General features: G+C 45.8%; 1 pseudogene; it reads left to right on the top strand.

Moving 5' to 3' along the window:
- Nucleotides 1-15,621, top strand: part of LOC135204524 (zinc finger protein 546-like) — a 128,021-nt pseudogene that overhangs the window by 67,181 nt on the left and 45,219 nt on the right.

Below are 15,621 nucleotides of genomic sequence, written 5' to 3'. Positions count from 1 at the left end.
GCTTAAATTTTTTTTTCTTCGGGGAGGAAGGTATCAGATGTTAACGTAATTTTTCAGTTTTTAGTCAACCTTGTGATTTTGTTAACATTTAATATTAAGACATTTAGTATTTAAGTATTTATTTTTAAGGAAGTTTGTATTGTATATATTACGAAAGTTAAGTTTTAGTGTGGTGATTTTGCGCCTCCTCCCCGCTCGTTAAAATTTTTTTAAAATTTTTTGAATTACCCTTTTAACACTCGTATCTTTTTGTTTACGTTTGGGTACGTGACTGGAGCCCTCGGTGAAGGAGGTGAGAAGAGACAAAGCGAGTGTTTTGGGCAGACAGTTCGGGCTATCTACAGAGGCTGTCCTTTTTTTGCTCTGCAGCTGCCGCAATTAATATGTTTTATCGACGCTTTTGGGAGTACTTTGAGCCGCCCTTCGCAGGTACACATCTGGCCACCTGCGGTGTTGTGTACGCTGTATCTTTGAGTGCTGTCCTTTGCAGGTACGCTTCTGGCCACCTGCGGTGTTGCGTCCTGCTTGTATTGCAGTGATTTGTGCCACCTGCGACTTATCTCACTGCCACCTCAGTGGAAGAGTTTTCCTGAGGTGTTAGAAGCATTTGCTTTTCCAGGACGCCTTGGTTATTGCAGCTGTGGGGGCCTTGATGCCCGTTAGAAGTCAAGTAGGGAGACAGATCCCAGGTAAGCGTTCCTTTTTGTATGGTCGTGCAGGACCTCTCGACTCCTCCTTCCTGGTGCTTCTGTACTGTCAGCAAGAGTTCTGAAATTATTTTGGATCACGGCCTACTGTAAGGCTAGACCTTTATTATTAGTCCTGGATCACGGACTCCCCTTCTGAGTGTGAGGAGATATTTTTGTTGTCGTTGTTATTATTATTTTATATTATATAGTTCTCTTATAATGAACTGTTGAGACAGTTGAGATTTGCCCATTTTGTTTGTTTGATTACAATTATAAATTGTTATATTAACAGCCTCGTGGCTTTTATATTTTGTTTATATAATAAATTTAGATTGTAAACATAGGTAGGAGATTAAGTGTTTTCTCACTATTACTCTTCGCCTTCCTTCCTCCTATCCTATTTATTTGTTATAGGTATTGGTTAATTTATTCATTTGATCTGGCCAGTTATATTTTATATTTTGATGTATTTGCATTCATGTGTTTCTCTCTATTATCTCTGTTTAGGGCTTAGTTTTTTTTTAGAAGTTTAGGAATCCCAAGGGATTATTTTAAGGACTAGAGTTTGTCCTTGGCAGTCACAAGGTTGACTTTGATTATTTTTCTTTGTTAATAAATATTGTTGAGTTTTCCTGAGTGTTTTCGTCTCCATTGATCATTTTTGCTGGATACTCTGTAACAACACTGAGTGTACATCTTTTAGTGCAGACAAACCTGCACCACGGCCCAACAAGGGTCGTAACAACAGCCTATTACGCATTTCATTGTTTTTCATGAACCCCTTTTAAACCAACATATGGATTTCCATGCCACTAGGGCACTAATGTTTCAAACTTTGTCTAATTTTCAGAAGTACTGTGCACTGCCATATGTGTTTCATTAATTTATTTACTTGAGAAAATTAGGCTAAAGATGTGCTGACCCACCCAACCATCCACAAAAGTGGTTACAAGTATCAGTGACATCGAGAATCCTCGCCTCCAGGGTCATAAGGAGAAAATTTTGCCCCATTTGTTCACAGCTGTGTGGCATGCTGGCAAGTCTCTGAACATTCCTGATGCTGTGTCTGGAGCCCCAGTTAGCCACCCTGCACCAGAGGACAAAATCACAGGTGCCCTTCTGCTACCCATCTCCAAACAGACATGGCTATGTACACTGTCACCTCTTCAGGAAAGTCTACAGCTCAAGATACCAACAGGACTCCTCATGATCTACGAGACACAGCAAGAGAAGACCCTGTCTACACTCACCTACTCGACTATGTCACCTCAGGATTCCCCTCCAACAGATATGATCTGCATAACTCCTTACTCCCATACTGGAAGATACGGGACGAGCTCTACGCTGACGGTGACCTCGTTTTGTATGGAGCATGAGTTATAGTTCCTGCCGCCCTCCACGGCCGCATGTGTCCCGCCTACATGATAGTCATCAAGCATGGAATCATAAGTGCCGGGCAAGACAGGCTGTCTTCTGGCTTGGTATCAACTCGGACATTGTCAACACAATTGTAGCTTGTGAGTCATGCCAGGTATTGCAGCCAACCCAGAAGTAGGAACCATTAATGCATGACGACAACCCCACGAGGCCCTTTGAGTTTGTTTCAGCAGATTTATTTACTGTCACTGGAAAAGCCTTTCTTGTCATACTTGACCAACTCTCAGGATGGCCCTGTTGTTGGTCCCCATGCCAAAGGTGATACTACTGTTTACCTAATACCAATCAGGGATCTGCTGCTACTTGCCAGGAAGTTGGTGGAAGCCTCTCCGTCTCAGGTACTGGTTGGGAGGACAACAGTTCACCAGTAACACGAGTTCTTGGGACTTCATGGAGCGATGGGGCAGTATGACATGTGGTAACCTCCCCATATTATCCACAATCGAATGGTCCATGCCGAGGCCACCATGGAAGTCAATCAAGGCATCTCATTCCTGACAACGGTACCCTCTGGCAACATTTTCACAGGCCACTTCCCTGCCCAAATCCTGGTATGGTTGACCTCTTCGGTCATGCATCCTTTTTCAGAGGGAGTGGCAGGTCAAGACAGGACTGGTGAAACACCGTTGCTGTTTCTCCTGAGCTGCTGCCCGTGCTGAGCATGGTTAAGACCCAGTTGCTATCAGCATGCCAGCCCCCCAACCCAGGTTGACTTATTGGGATAGCAATGTACGTATCCAGTACGGATCCAAGACCTCCCCCCGGAACCATCTCGCTACTGGAACAATGGTCGGGGGTAGTCACGGTAGTTTCAGTAGGTTAAGGGATTATGGAAATTCATCTCCCTATTGGTCCGTGTCTGGTGGCAAAAACTGTTGTTTTCCTGTTCAGCCAGTGCCACCCCCTAGCATTGACCCATCCCCTCTTTTTCCCTGTGGCCCCTTGCGTTGGACCAGGAAAAGCCGTCCTTTGTTGATATACCCCACCATTGTCCCACGTCGTTCTCAAAGGCACGGAAGAGAAAGAGTCTGCTTGAGACTGTACTACGATGTTTGTTTTTTGTGGGGGTAATTTGGTTTGAAGGTGGAAGGAGTATAGGTAAATGAAAGAAACATTCCAGTACGATATATGGAATGTTTAAACATATATGTAGTTGCATTCTTATTCATTTGTATGTCCCATTTTATATACCTCCCATATGTAATCATGTATATTCATGTACGATATGTAATGACAAAATCTCGCCGTCCTGGCAGAAACATTTTTCGCCAGTACTGGCACCATTCTGGTTTTCCTTGCTTGCACGTAATTTTGTACCTCTGTAAATTTTGTTTACTTCACATAATGACATTAAGAACCTACTTTTGCTTTTGTTCCGACATGTAATACAAACCACACGGTTCCTTTACCATAAGGAATTATCTATTCAGCGCAGCTGGACCGGTCTAAAGATTTACTAACAAGGTAGTTCGGTAGTAAATAATTGGCTTGGTCCGATGGTCGCGAGTTCCCGCCCGACTAGAGGCGTAAATACATACCACTTTGCTTTCGACTGGCCTGTCGGGTTGGTGTAAGAAGTGTGTTTACGCCTCTCTGACCCACCCTCTGTCGCGATATTCATTGATGTTCAACATTGAGCTACTTACTTCTGCCATTTTTTCTTGGTGTAATTACTTAGTGTGTGTGCACTTGAAAGTAACTTTTTGTTATTCTTTTTGTTATTATTTTGGGTGGATTTGCATGCTGTGGAGACATGCAAGCCCCACGAAGTGGAGAAGCCCCCTCGCCCCCCAGTCCAACCGGAGACGTGCATGCCCTGGAGTGGGAGGTTGGGTAAGTGTTAAGTTTAGGGTATTCAGGTCCCAAGCGATGCTGTGGACCCTTCATTTTTTGTGTGAATGCAGTGACCGAGGGCGTGGAATGCTCTCGGGGCCCCATACCCTTGTGATTTTTTGTATCTCCTGGTCTGGAGGAGCAAGGGGTGGGATCACTATGAGAAGCATGGAGGAAACCACGTAAAGTTTGACAAGGTGTCGTCGGAAAGCTCTCCCTCGAACATCTCTGGTTAAATAGACACATTCGTTTCGTTTCCTTCCTCCCTCCTAGCCCAGCTCCACGTTATGGCTCTCTCCCCCTCGGGGGATTGTTTCCTTCATGTTCCGCCATCTTCGCTCGACCCTTGTCGAGCACAGAGGAATAGGAACTCGAGACCCCTGCAACCTGGAGTTGTACTTGGGGTCTTCGATCCATTCATGGGCTGGTATCTTTCCCCCACTTTTAGCGAATTGAGAACCCCCCCCCCCCCCCCCCCCCCCCCCCCCCCCCCCCCCCCCAATTAAACCCGACGATGTTGCTTTCCCCAGGTGTGTCTGCCTCCACGGGTGGAGACCTTCAGCAGGTGGGTGGCGCTCCGCTGAGATGGTCGGGTTTGCTGTCCTCGCCCCTCCACCCCCTGACTTTTCTTGAGTGCCCACCGAAAGGATCTCCCCGCTAGACTGCCCACCACGGTTTCACCTGTGGCTGTTCCTGCTGTCTCCGTTCCTGCCCAGTGGTAGTGCTGCTCCTTGATTGGAGGTTCCCCATCCGGGACAGGGTGCAGTTGGGCCCGTGTTGCTAACCACAACACTGCCCCAGCTCCGTCCCTGGATGGTAGACCTGTTGGTTGTCCTGAGGAAGTTGGGCGAAGAAGAAGTCCAGGAAGAAGAAGGAAGGTGGGTCGTCGTCTTCGTAGGTCGTTCTTTTTGGCTGCTGCCTTCCTTACCTCATTTGACTTACCAAGGCCCCCAGCCCTATAAGAAAAGAAAGGTGGCCTCGCCCCCCCCTCAAGAAGTCTCGCCATAGAGACTTTTTCTAACTTGGTCTGTCCCCAGGTCTTCCGCCTGGTTCCTCCCGTTCCTTCCGGGAATGGGTACCCGTCTTCCTTCCTTACACCAGGGAATAAGTAAGACAGGGGGAACCGTTAGGGGTCACCGGCTACCACTTGGTACCCCTATGCTCCTGGCTTCCAGAGGTTCCACCTCCGGACTATGGAAACTGTCTCGGCCGCTTAACTCCATGAGCGTCACCGTTGGTATAGTCACCTACCAGTGACCGTGCAGCCAGGGTCCAGAACGTTGGAGCATGCTCACCGTCAGGACCCAAGCACGGTAGTGGAAGGCCTGGCAAGGGTCGCCTCAGGTGGACTCTTGCCAGGGCTGGCGATCACTCTCGTGGGGATCCCCGGATCCCCCGGTTCCCAAGGGTTGATGTGACGGTCCCCCACCAGGGACCATCCCACGTATTGCAGGCTGGGAAAGAGGTTGTCCCAGTACTGTGGCGCATTGAGAAGGTCCGGTGCTCACTCTCAACCGGACGTTAGTGGATAACTACCTCATGGTCACCCGACCTTCCACTGACCCCCCGGGACCGGACGGCTTCTGGCACAACTGGTAGCAGTTCCCCTCTGACGGCACAGGGCCAACACTACTGTCCTCGGTCCAGTGCCTTCTTCCTCCACACAGAGGACCCGCTGGTCCAGACCTGACATCTTGAATCACCACCACGGGTCCCTCCCAGCCCACCAGCTCTGGCTGGTTAGGGCAGGGTAGGAGCGTCAGGTCTAACCTCACCTGTTCCCCTCAACCTACTTGGGCTACACCAGGAGGAGCGAGGCGAGCAGGGGTGACGGCGAGGTGAGTTGGCCCGCTCCTCAACGGTTCCCCGCCACGAGAGCCACCTACAATACCCTGGCTCAGTTCCATTAGACCTTAGCAGGTCATGCGCTGCAAGTGGGTTGGCGGAGACCCACGAGGGGTTTCTGGCGAGGTTCTTCCTCCTGAAGAAAGAGTGTTCTCGGGAAGGTGATCGGCCGTGGATGGATCTGATGGGTTCCATCGCCTCAGGGACATGATCCAACCCCCGAGATAAACAGAGATCCAGTTGCAGAAGGTCCATTGAGCTGATTTCTGTCCAGCCACAACGATCGGTGGAGTTGCTTCCTTGTTATCCAACCCTCCATCGAGGTTGGAGTCGTTCTGGGGTCCCCGTAGAGGAAACCTAGATTGATGGTGGGTTTACCCTGGAGTCCACCGTTAGCCGACCAGTTGTGACTGGGCTAGGTAGAACGCTCGTCGACTTCCCCGGGCGGACCTGGAGGGATTCGCTTAGGTCCAGCAGGTCGGACAAAGCTGCTTCCCCCCTCCGTCCCTTGCCTTGCCAGCGGTTGTTCTACGTGCCATCAGGGTGGATCCATTGGCCGACCAAGCAAGGTTGATCCCAGAGATAGCTAGGCTAACGTCACTCGCGAGGGGTGCCTCTCCGATCACCTGCATGGCTGCGAACCTCTGGTTCTCACAGCAAGAGTCCATCGGTCCCCAGGAAAAATGGAAGCAAACTGCCATGGCCAGCCTTCCAGGCCGTCTCCTGGGCTGGATTCTGTGGTTCTTCTTACCAGATATCCAGAGTCGCAGCCTCCTCGGGATAAGGTATTGTTCCTGAGGAAGACTTGGTGTTAGGGAGACTCTGCCAGTTCTGGAGGTAAGGCCATCTCCTACCTCCGCACCAAGACGGCCAACCTGTGGGCCTCAACCTGGGTAACCAGAGCGGCCCGGTCAAAGGAGGTGACACTGGGTCTAACGGAACGGGACTGTTGCTGGTTCCTCCATCTCTCTTCCCCAGGCAGTCTCGAAGACTTCTGGGCAGTCTCGAGCAACTTTGGGTGAGGAAAAGACCCCAGCCTATCATCTTTTGCTTTTGAGGAGGTGGAGCGTCAGCCCTCCTCCCCAGGCCCTCCTACTCCTGTGGGATGGACGACCTGCCGAAGCGGAACTGAAGAGAGGGAACGCTAGGGACGGCGTTCACCCCTCACCTGGCTGCCGGAAGTGGGGGGGTGGCCTGGGTGAGCCATTGGGCAACTTGGTAGTGCTATGGAGCCAAGAAGGGAGGACCTTGGGTAGTGGATGTCCTTCGGGAGGGATACCATCGTTACCCTTTGAGGTTCACGGCCCACCCCTCACCTTCACTCCGGTCCACCCTCAGACTTACGTTTCCCGGGTTCTGCTATGGGACGTAGCACTACAAGAAGTCAAGACCTGCCTGAGCAAACGAGCTGTGGAGATTTCTGTAACGAGATCAGTCCGCCAGGTTTTTCTACAGCCGGAATCTTAGGTATAGGGGGGGTTGGGTGGGTGGTTGGGGGGTTGGGGGTGAACGGTTATCCTAGTGGAGAAGTTCTACAGGTGGGGCTGGAGACCGATGATAGATCTCTGCTCCCTGGAAACCGATTCGGTTTAGCCAGACTAGGTTCATCGATGGAAACAGCACGCTCAGTGCTTGATTCCATGAGGGATAAACGATTTCATTGCTTGTCGGTGGACCTAAAGGATGCGGTATATCCTCAAATACCCACATCCCATCAGTCCTCCAGGACAGTACCTCCCGCTTTAATCCCGACGGGACGTGTACCAAATTAAAGGTACTTTGTTTCGGGTCTCCGTCAACCGCCCAACAGGTTTTTTCACCCGACGGTGTCACTTCTGGTTCGTTTGGGTGGGCCCCATTCTAGTCGGGATCTGTCTGATGAGGTATCTCGACGATTTGGCTGGTCCTGGCGAACTCCCTGCAGTTTGCTACATGGACAGAGATCAACTCCTTGACTTATGCCGCGATCTGGGGATCGTGGTGAAAATGTCAAGAAGTCCCCCAAAGATCTCGAGCCCAAGCAGAGGATAAAGTACCTGGGCATGCTGATCAATAACGGTAGCAAACACGCGTCTTCCCCCGGCAGACTCGCGGATCATCAGGTTTCAGGGGAGGCAAGGCATATGGGTTCCTGTCTCGACAGGAACAGTAGCTCAGCAGTGGCAAGTCATGATCGGTCAACCTGTCGTCACTGGAGAATAGTTAGTCCCCTCACGGGCTGTCTTCACCTGCGGTCTCTTCCAGTGGTGGACTAAAGGACTGCTTGTCACAGGCACGGGATCCACAATCCTTCCTGGTTTTCGTCTCCACTGAGGAAGTAAGGGAGGACCTGGCCTGGTGGCATCCCGGTGTGCTAGACAACAGGAACCTCTTAAATAGGAGGGTGTCCCCTGTTGCCTCCCTCCCCCTCTCAGACGCAATCAACCGAGGGGAAGGAATTGCTGGTTGCATTGCAGGAGTGTGGAAACCATCATAACAGGCACCTTCACACTCCAAGAGTCCCGGGAACGGACTGATAGGGACACCCAGGGGATGGGTGAATGAGCGACAACACCACGGTAGTTGGCATACCGTTCCAACAAATGGGGTGGCCTAGTGTCGCCTTCCCGTTTGCACCAGTTTGAACGATGCAAAAGTGCACGAGTGGGCTGTAGCTCACTCGGTGAGAGCTGTCAGCCAGATACATTCCAGGCAAGAGGAATGTAGTTGGCAGACAACAAGCTCCAGCCGCAAGAAGAATCAGGTTGATTTGGACCTGAATGGTCTCTACACCCAGACCATTGTTGGAAAGGCTCTTCTAACCTATGGTGGGACGTCCAGTAGTGGGATCTTGTTTGCCACATGGCGAAAACGGAAATCTTCAGATTTTTCTTGTCTCAGCTTGTGCTGGACCCTTGGGCAGCTGCAGAGGATGCAGTGTCAAAGCATAAGGAAAACTTGGCACCACATTCATATGCATTGCATTTTATTTCCTTTTGTGCTCATTCACTCAAGAGAAAGAAAAACAAAAATCTTTCTAAAAAAAACCCTTGTAGGACCATGTCCATATCATCACCCAGACGTTATCATCTTTGATTCCATGGCATTGAATTTCCTATTCACGGCCAAACCTCGCCCCCATTGCCCCGACACAGAAAAAAAAAAAGAAGTTCCCCACCCCTAAAAAAAAACTAAAAAAAAAGAAGCTTTGCACCCTCCATGGAAAGAAACCACCACCTACCCTCCCCTTGGCAACTACCCTCTTGTCGTTCAGCAAGAATTGGTGCTGACTGCGTAAGAACGATTGGGCACGGTCTCCAAGGCAAAGAATGCAATTCCAAGCAACCGTATCGCATGTATGAATTTGTTCATATACAACACGTATGTATTAAATTAAAACAAACGGACGAATGCGTGTGTTCTTTAACATGGCGCTAAGATAAAACTTATCACTTTCTGCTACTTTGAGGGAAAATTTATATGGTAAAACTGAACTGCCTCTTTAAAATGGTTCAACACACAAAGGTTAAAAAACAAACCAGGGCCTGGGGCCTTTAAAAAAAAAATAAAAAAAAAAAACAACCACCGTAACACCTTACGCCCTTCAAAAATGGAGAACCATTCATCATCGGAATCTAATGCGAATCTCGTTGGCACAACACGCACTCCTCAAAACCGCGCTACACAAAAGCACTCCGCCAATCATTCCACACAACAAGCTAGGACCTAAGTCCTTATCCTAGGGAGCGTCCTCGGGATGGGTGCGAATTTGCTGATCCTAATTCAATTTGTTTCTCTCAGTACCACATCCCCACAGATGGATACGTTGTTCCTTCCCTCTCACGTAGTAACTGAAATTAAATACACCTTTTCCAACAAAACCAAGACACTCTGAAAACTGCATTTTTAAGCTGATACCCAATCTTACAAAAGGTCTTTTTTTCGGGTTCCAAAACATCACTGCCCACCAAGATAATAACAGGGCCCAACGCCTATGTTATTCACTTTGGTAGCAAACAAGCAATAGCGGCTGGCACATGGGACTTTGGCAAACACTTTCTTCTCTCTCTCACTCTCGACTAGAACAAGCTCTCTCTCTCTCTCTCTCTCTCTCCTCTCTCTCTCTCTCCTCTCTCTCTCTCTTCTCCTCCATTTCATTAGGTTCATCAAAATCAAGGAGTCGGAAACTACATAAATAGACATTTATTTTAAAAGCAAAGGTATTAATTGAATAGCTCAGATTGCTTACATGATAGATTAAATGGCGAATGATAACACTCAAAGTTCAGATAACTCAGATAACCCTGGTAAATTAACAGTCTCATTCAGTAATTAGTCCAAACCACCATTTATCTCTTACTCCAGAATCTAGGTTCCCCTACCAAGAAACCACCTGTTCCCCTCCCACTAGCAACCACCTGTTAGGATTACAAAACCACTCTGAATAAGCATACGCAATTGTTTTAAAGCCAGAAAGTCAAAAGATTAAATGAAATAGAACATCATCACCAAATATAAAAAATACAGTCAAGCCACCCACCTTTGGCTAAAGCAACAGTTAATTTCTTACCCATTTCCAGAAGTTTCACTCACAGAATAAAAGAAACGTTCGCGAGCGCCATCCCGGCATCTGGCATTCTCTCCTCGTAAACGGTCTCTATGGTTCTGGCTTAATTACATGCTGATTATGAACGGGACATAAGCTCATGCGGACGCACGAATTCCACCCAACCTTCGTTTCATGCCCTAAAAACTGCTCTAACTCCAGTTTCCAAAGTCCACCTCTGACGAAAAATGCCGGAAGAACTACAGGAGGAACGTTGAACCTGCCTTAGGTAAGGATCTTAATGTCCACCACCATCTCGAAGAAAAGGGAAAAGTCATATTCCAGCAATTCCTAAGCTGTTCGCTCAGACACTCAGTTCCTCCAGGGAGGAAGTTAAAAACGATGACCTACCCCAATTTCTAAGGAATTTTGTCAAAGCATGGTGAATATACAAACAATGTCTCATACATATCATATTATCAGGGTCTTTATATGTTACCATATGTTTGCCCATGATACTCCATACAAGCATTTTCCTGTTCATTGTCTTCTTTGCAAGCTGTTGCAGTGCAAGGTTGGTTTCTAGCTCGGAGATGTACGATTTGTGTTGTTAATAACCTTCCAACCAAAATGTAGCTTTCCAATAGTTACTGATTTTCCTGTAGTCTCATCCAGACGCTTCCTCTACTTTTCGTTTTCATCCATAAGGTGATATGTCGTGGAAGAAATCCTTTCTTGGTGGATTTAATTTAGTAACTGAGACAGGAAATTAGGCCTGTCATCCATTAGTTGGAAAGGGTGAAAAATGTTGGTGTTCTGAAACACTGGGAAACCTTCCCATTTGCCATGTACTTGACTGGTGACTTTTAACATCCATCGACCCTGGTCAACGATGTGGAGTGCCAATGCTTTTTTATGGAACTTCAGTTGGCGAGGTGAATTGATAATAGGCACAGTTTGTGATCACTTTTCTAAGTTGTCAGCACTGGATCAAGGTACTCCATGCCCAAGATTACTCATTGGAATGTAAAAATGAGCTGACTGGGCAAATTTTGAAGAGCGTAGGTGTCCAATGGAATCTTACAGCTCAAAGGAAGTTTGAATGCATTGAGGATGCTATTGAAGTTGTTTAATAACTCACTTTATTTGCAGCTGGACTTCAGTTAATTTCCAAGAACATCAAGTCTATTTATGGCATCGACCAGTACCATAGGGTGGTCAAAAGAATGCCATGAAACCCATTCATTGAACTCTGAGATCTTGTTTTACCTATGGTTTAAAACAAGACCAGAAATGTAAGTACTATCTGGTTAAAATTTCAATAAGGCTAGGGCAAAAAGTTTAGAGTTTAAATTTATTAAAAATGGCACAAAGAAAATCTTGGAGTAAGCCTCATTTCTTCATAAATTGCAAAACTACCCATCAACAATTAGTGTGGAATAGTGGGTCAGGAAGAAGTAAGGGAAACTAACATGGCAAAGTTTTTGTACCTAGCCAACCGCCCTTGTTGTTAAAAATAAAATAAAGGGCAAGGTAGGTGTCAAATGAGTTTGCCCTACATTTTGGCTAAAATATCTCAGAAAGCTTAAGGAGAAACCAAATGCCAAACAACAGAAAACAAACAAATGGAACAGCATTATCTTGATTTCGCTTCAACATTAAAGATGGAAAGTCCTTATACTATTCCATTTAATATGATGAGAATTTGCATTGGCTCTCTCAAAGTTTAAAGAATCTTGCTCCTGGTCCTGGATGAAAAATTCATTTCTTCTATGATCAAAGACCTTCTCAGATTACTCAAAAAGATTTGTATCCTAAGTCTGAATAAATCAGAATTTTTTAAAGAACGTTACTACCCCTTATGTTGGGAAACTAGCAAGAATCCTTCCCTTTCATCAAGCCCGGAAGGAAAGGGTAGTTGCTTTTGTGGGGAAACATTATTGTCCTGTTGCCCTAACACCTTGTTTGTGTACAGCTGATGGGGAGAAAATGGTGAATGCCTTTGCTTAGTTGGTGGTATTTAGAAAGAGGAAACTATTTTTCCTCAGCCCAACTGTGGTGTGCAATCCACTGCTGATATCTTAGTTAGAATGGAAGTCTGCAATATGTGCAAGCCTTAGCCTTCTAGCAACACTTTATTACGGTTTTCTTAGACTTAAGAAAAGGAGTATGATTACCTATCTGGTGGTATGGAATTTTGAAATAAAGTAGTCCATGCAATATGGTTTTAAGAGAATTAGCTATTTTTATTTAGCTATTCTTAAAAACTTGGTTTAATTTACAGGTTACAAAGTAGGAGCAATTTCTGTCTGAAAGTATGTAAACAAGAAGGGGCGTTTCCTCAGCGTAGTGTGTTTAAGTGTGACACTTTGTTTTGCCTCTAACAATTTAATTGTCATAGTAAAGGGCAAAAAATACCTGCTGAATGTTATGCACACACTGTTTTAAATGACTTTTCTCTATCTTTTGGCAGCTGCAACGTATGTCACAGTAGCTAAATGTCATCTTCAAATACGTAGTAATAAATAAGATAGTGAAATGGGCTGAAATGCAGGGTCTTAGATTTTTTTTCATCAAAGACTGTAGCCATGCAGTTCTGTAGAATTAGAGGGATACATGCAGATCCAGATTTATATGTAAATAGCCAGAGAATAGCTTGTGTTAATGAAACAGGGTTTTTAGGGATGAGTTTTGATGCTCGGCTGACATGGCTTCCCCATCTCCTAAATCTCGGGGCTATATGCAAAATAATCTTTGGACATCTTGAAAGTTTTGTCAAGCACATTTCGGGGAGCTGATAGACTCCAGTTATTAAGATCGTATAAAGCCTTGGTTTCATCAAGATTAACATATGGATGTGAAGTTTACACCTCGGCTACCCCAAGTCACCTTCAGATTTTGGACTCCAGTCACCATACTGGAATTAGGATTGCTACTGGAGCTTTTAGGACTTCCCCTATAGAGACTATGTTAGTAGATGCTGGGGAAATGCCCCTACACTTACAATTACCAGGCTTTGCTGGTTCAAGCTGGTTCAGATTCAAAGACTTCCTGGATCCCTGGTATTTGTCAGTCGTTTAAGAATGGAAGATTTGATAACTTCTATGAAAGTCAACCAAAGATGCCACGTCCATATGCCTTCAAGCTGAAATCAATCCTACTGACGCTTAACCTCAGACAAATGTGTACTACTGGTGAGGGTATCTGTATCTCCCCCTTGGAAAAATCCTGTAGTAGAGTTTTGTAACTATTTTAATTAACCAAAGAAGAATGTCTCTGATAAAATATTATGTTATACCTTTTTAGATCATATGTCACAACATGATAATTTTATCCAAGTTTGTACCGATGGATCCAAAACCAGTCCAGGCACTGGTTTTGGCATAGTTTTTCCGTCCTTTGAGCGTAGTGGGAGGCTCTCAAGTAATGCATCTGCATTTACTGCAGAATTATATGGAATTTTTCATACTGTCAAAGAAGTTTTAAAAAGTAGTGATTAGAATTTTATTGTGTACTGTGACTCTAGAATGCTCTAGAGTTACTGAAAGATTTTTATTCCAAACATCCAGTAGTTTTAAGTATACTAGAATGGTTATTTTTAGAGGTTGGAATATCTGGAAATGAACGCGCTGATGCAATTGCCAAAGAGGCTGTTTCTCGTATTGAGCCCCGATCAAGTAAGCTGCCGTGCAGAGATTTATATACAGTACTCCAATTAGAGAGAGGCATAAAGTACTTTGGCAAACTATTTGGTCAAATTTAACTACAAATGTAAAAATGAGAACAATTGGACCTGCAATCAGTCCTTGGCTGTACAATTTTATGCCCAGAAGGTTTGAAATGGCTCTGTGCCACCTGCGTATTGGACATACTAGGCTGACACATTACTACTTGATGAGTCGTGATCACGAACTGACTGTGAAGATTGCCTAGTTCCACTGACTGTTATGCGCTTGCTGGTTGAGTGCCCCAGTTTGGTGGAACATCGCAATCAATATCTATTCTATGGGAAGGAGAATAATGCTTATAAGTTGTCAAAAGTTTTAGGAGCAAATGGGATTTTTAACATGACTGGCTTATTTGGATTTCTTTTTAACACTGGTATTTTAGATAAACTGTAATGCTTGTGTGCGCCTTGCTTTTATTCTTATTGAAACAGTGTATATATATATATATGTGTGTGTGTGCGTATGTATGTGTGTGTGCATGTACATATGTGTATATATGTATGTGTATATATATGTATGTATGTATGTGTGTGTGTATTAATATAATAATTGCTTTTTTTATAATTCATTTTTATATTTATTTTATAATTACCAGTATCTTTTATCATTTTTTAAAAGATAATTCTCTGTTTAATTATTATTATTAAAATTTATAGATGTGGCGATGCTAGATTAATATAGTATCAATCAATCTTGGATGCATCGAACGAGGGTTCAGGTACACACCTGGAGTTGTTGCTGACTGCCTGAGTGTGGAATCGACACAACAAGCAACTTCACATCAATGTTCTGGAACTCAAGGCGGCTTTCTTAGCCCTCCAAGAGTTCTGGGTTCGAGTAATGGGACACTCCATGGTGTTGATGAGCAACAACACCATGGTGGTGGCATATGTCAACAAATAGGGGCTTAGTGTCTCTCCCGTTGCATCAGTTGACAGTGCAGGTGCACAAGTTGGCTGCAGCGCATTCGGTATACCTGTCAGCCAGATACATTCCAGGCAAGAGGAATGTAGTGGCAGACCAGCTCAGCCATCAGAATCAGGTGATAGGGACCTAATGGTTTCTACACCCAGACATGGCAGAAAGGATGTTCGGCCTATGGGATTGTCCAGTGGTGGACCTGTTCGCCAGCCGACACATCAGAAAACTTCCGGTTTTCTTCTCTGTTGTGCCAGACCCATGGGCAGCTGCAGAGGACGTGTTCAAACATCTGTGGGACAACCTCAAAGTCTACACCTTTCTCCCGTTCTGTCTGATTCGCAAGGTGATCAGCAGAGTGCTGGTCACCAGCAATCTTCGGATGATCCTAGTGGTGGCCATTTGGTATCCTGACCTGTTGGCTTTTCTCTCTGGGGCACCGTGAGAGATTCCCCTGTGGCACAACCTTCTGTGTCAACCACACGTAGAACGGTACCACTTGGCAGTAGAATCCCTGTGTCTTCATGGTTGGCGGTTATCCTCCATCTCTTGCTAACGAGGATTTTCTTGCTAACGAGGATTTTCTTGCTTAGCAGCAACAGAGATGGCAGGATACTTCAGACAGTCCTCTAGAGGCAGCAATGTA

Source organism: Macrobrachium nipponense, chromosome 47 (assembly GCF_015104395.2).
Source record: "Macrobrachium nipponense isolate FS-2020 chromosome 47, ASM1510439v2, whole genome shotgun sequence".
Lineage (NCBI taxonomy): Eukaryota > Metazoa > Arthropoda > Malacostraca > Decapoda > Palaemonidae > Macrobrachium > Macrobrachium nipponense.
This window is presented reverse-complemented; position numbering and strand designations above follow the sequence as displayed.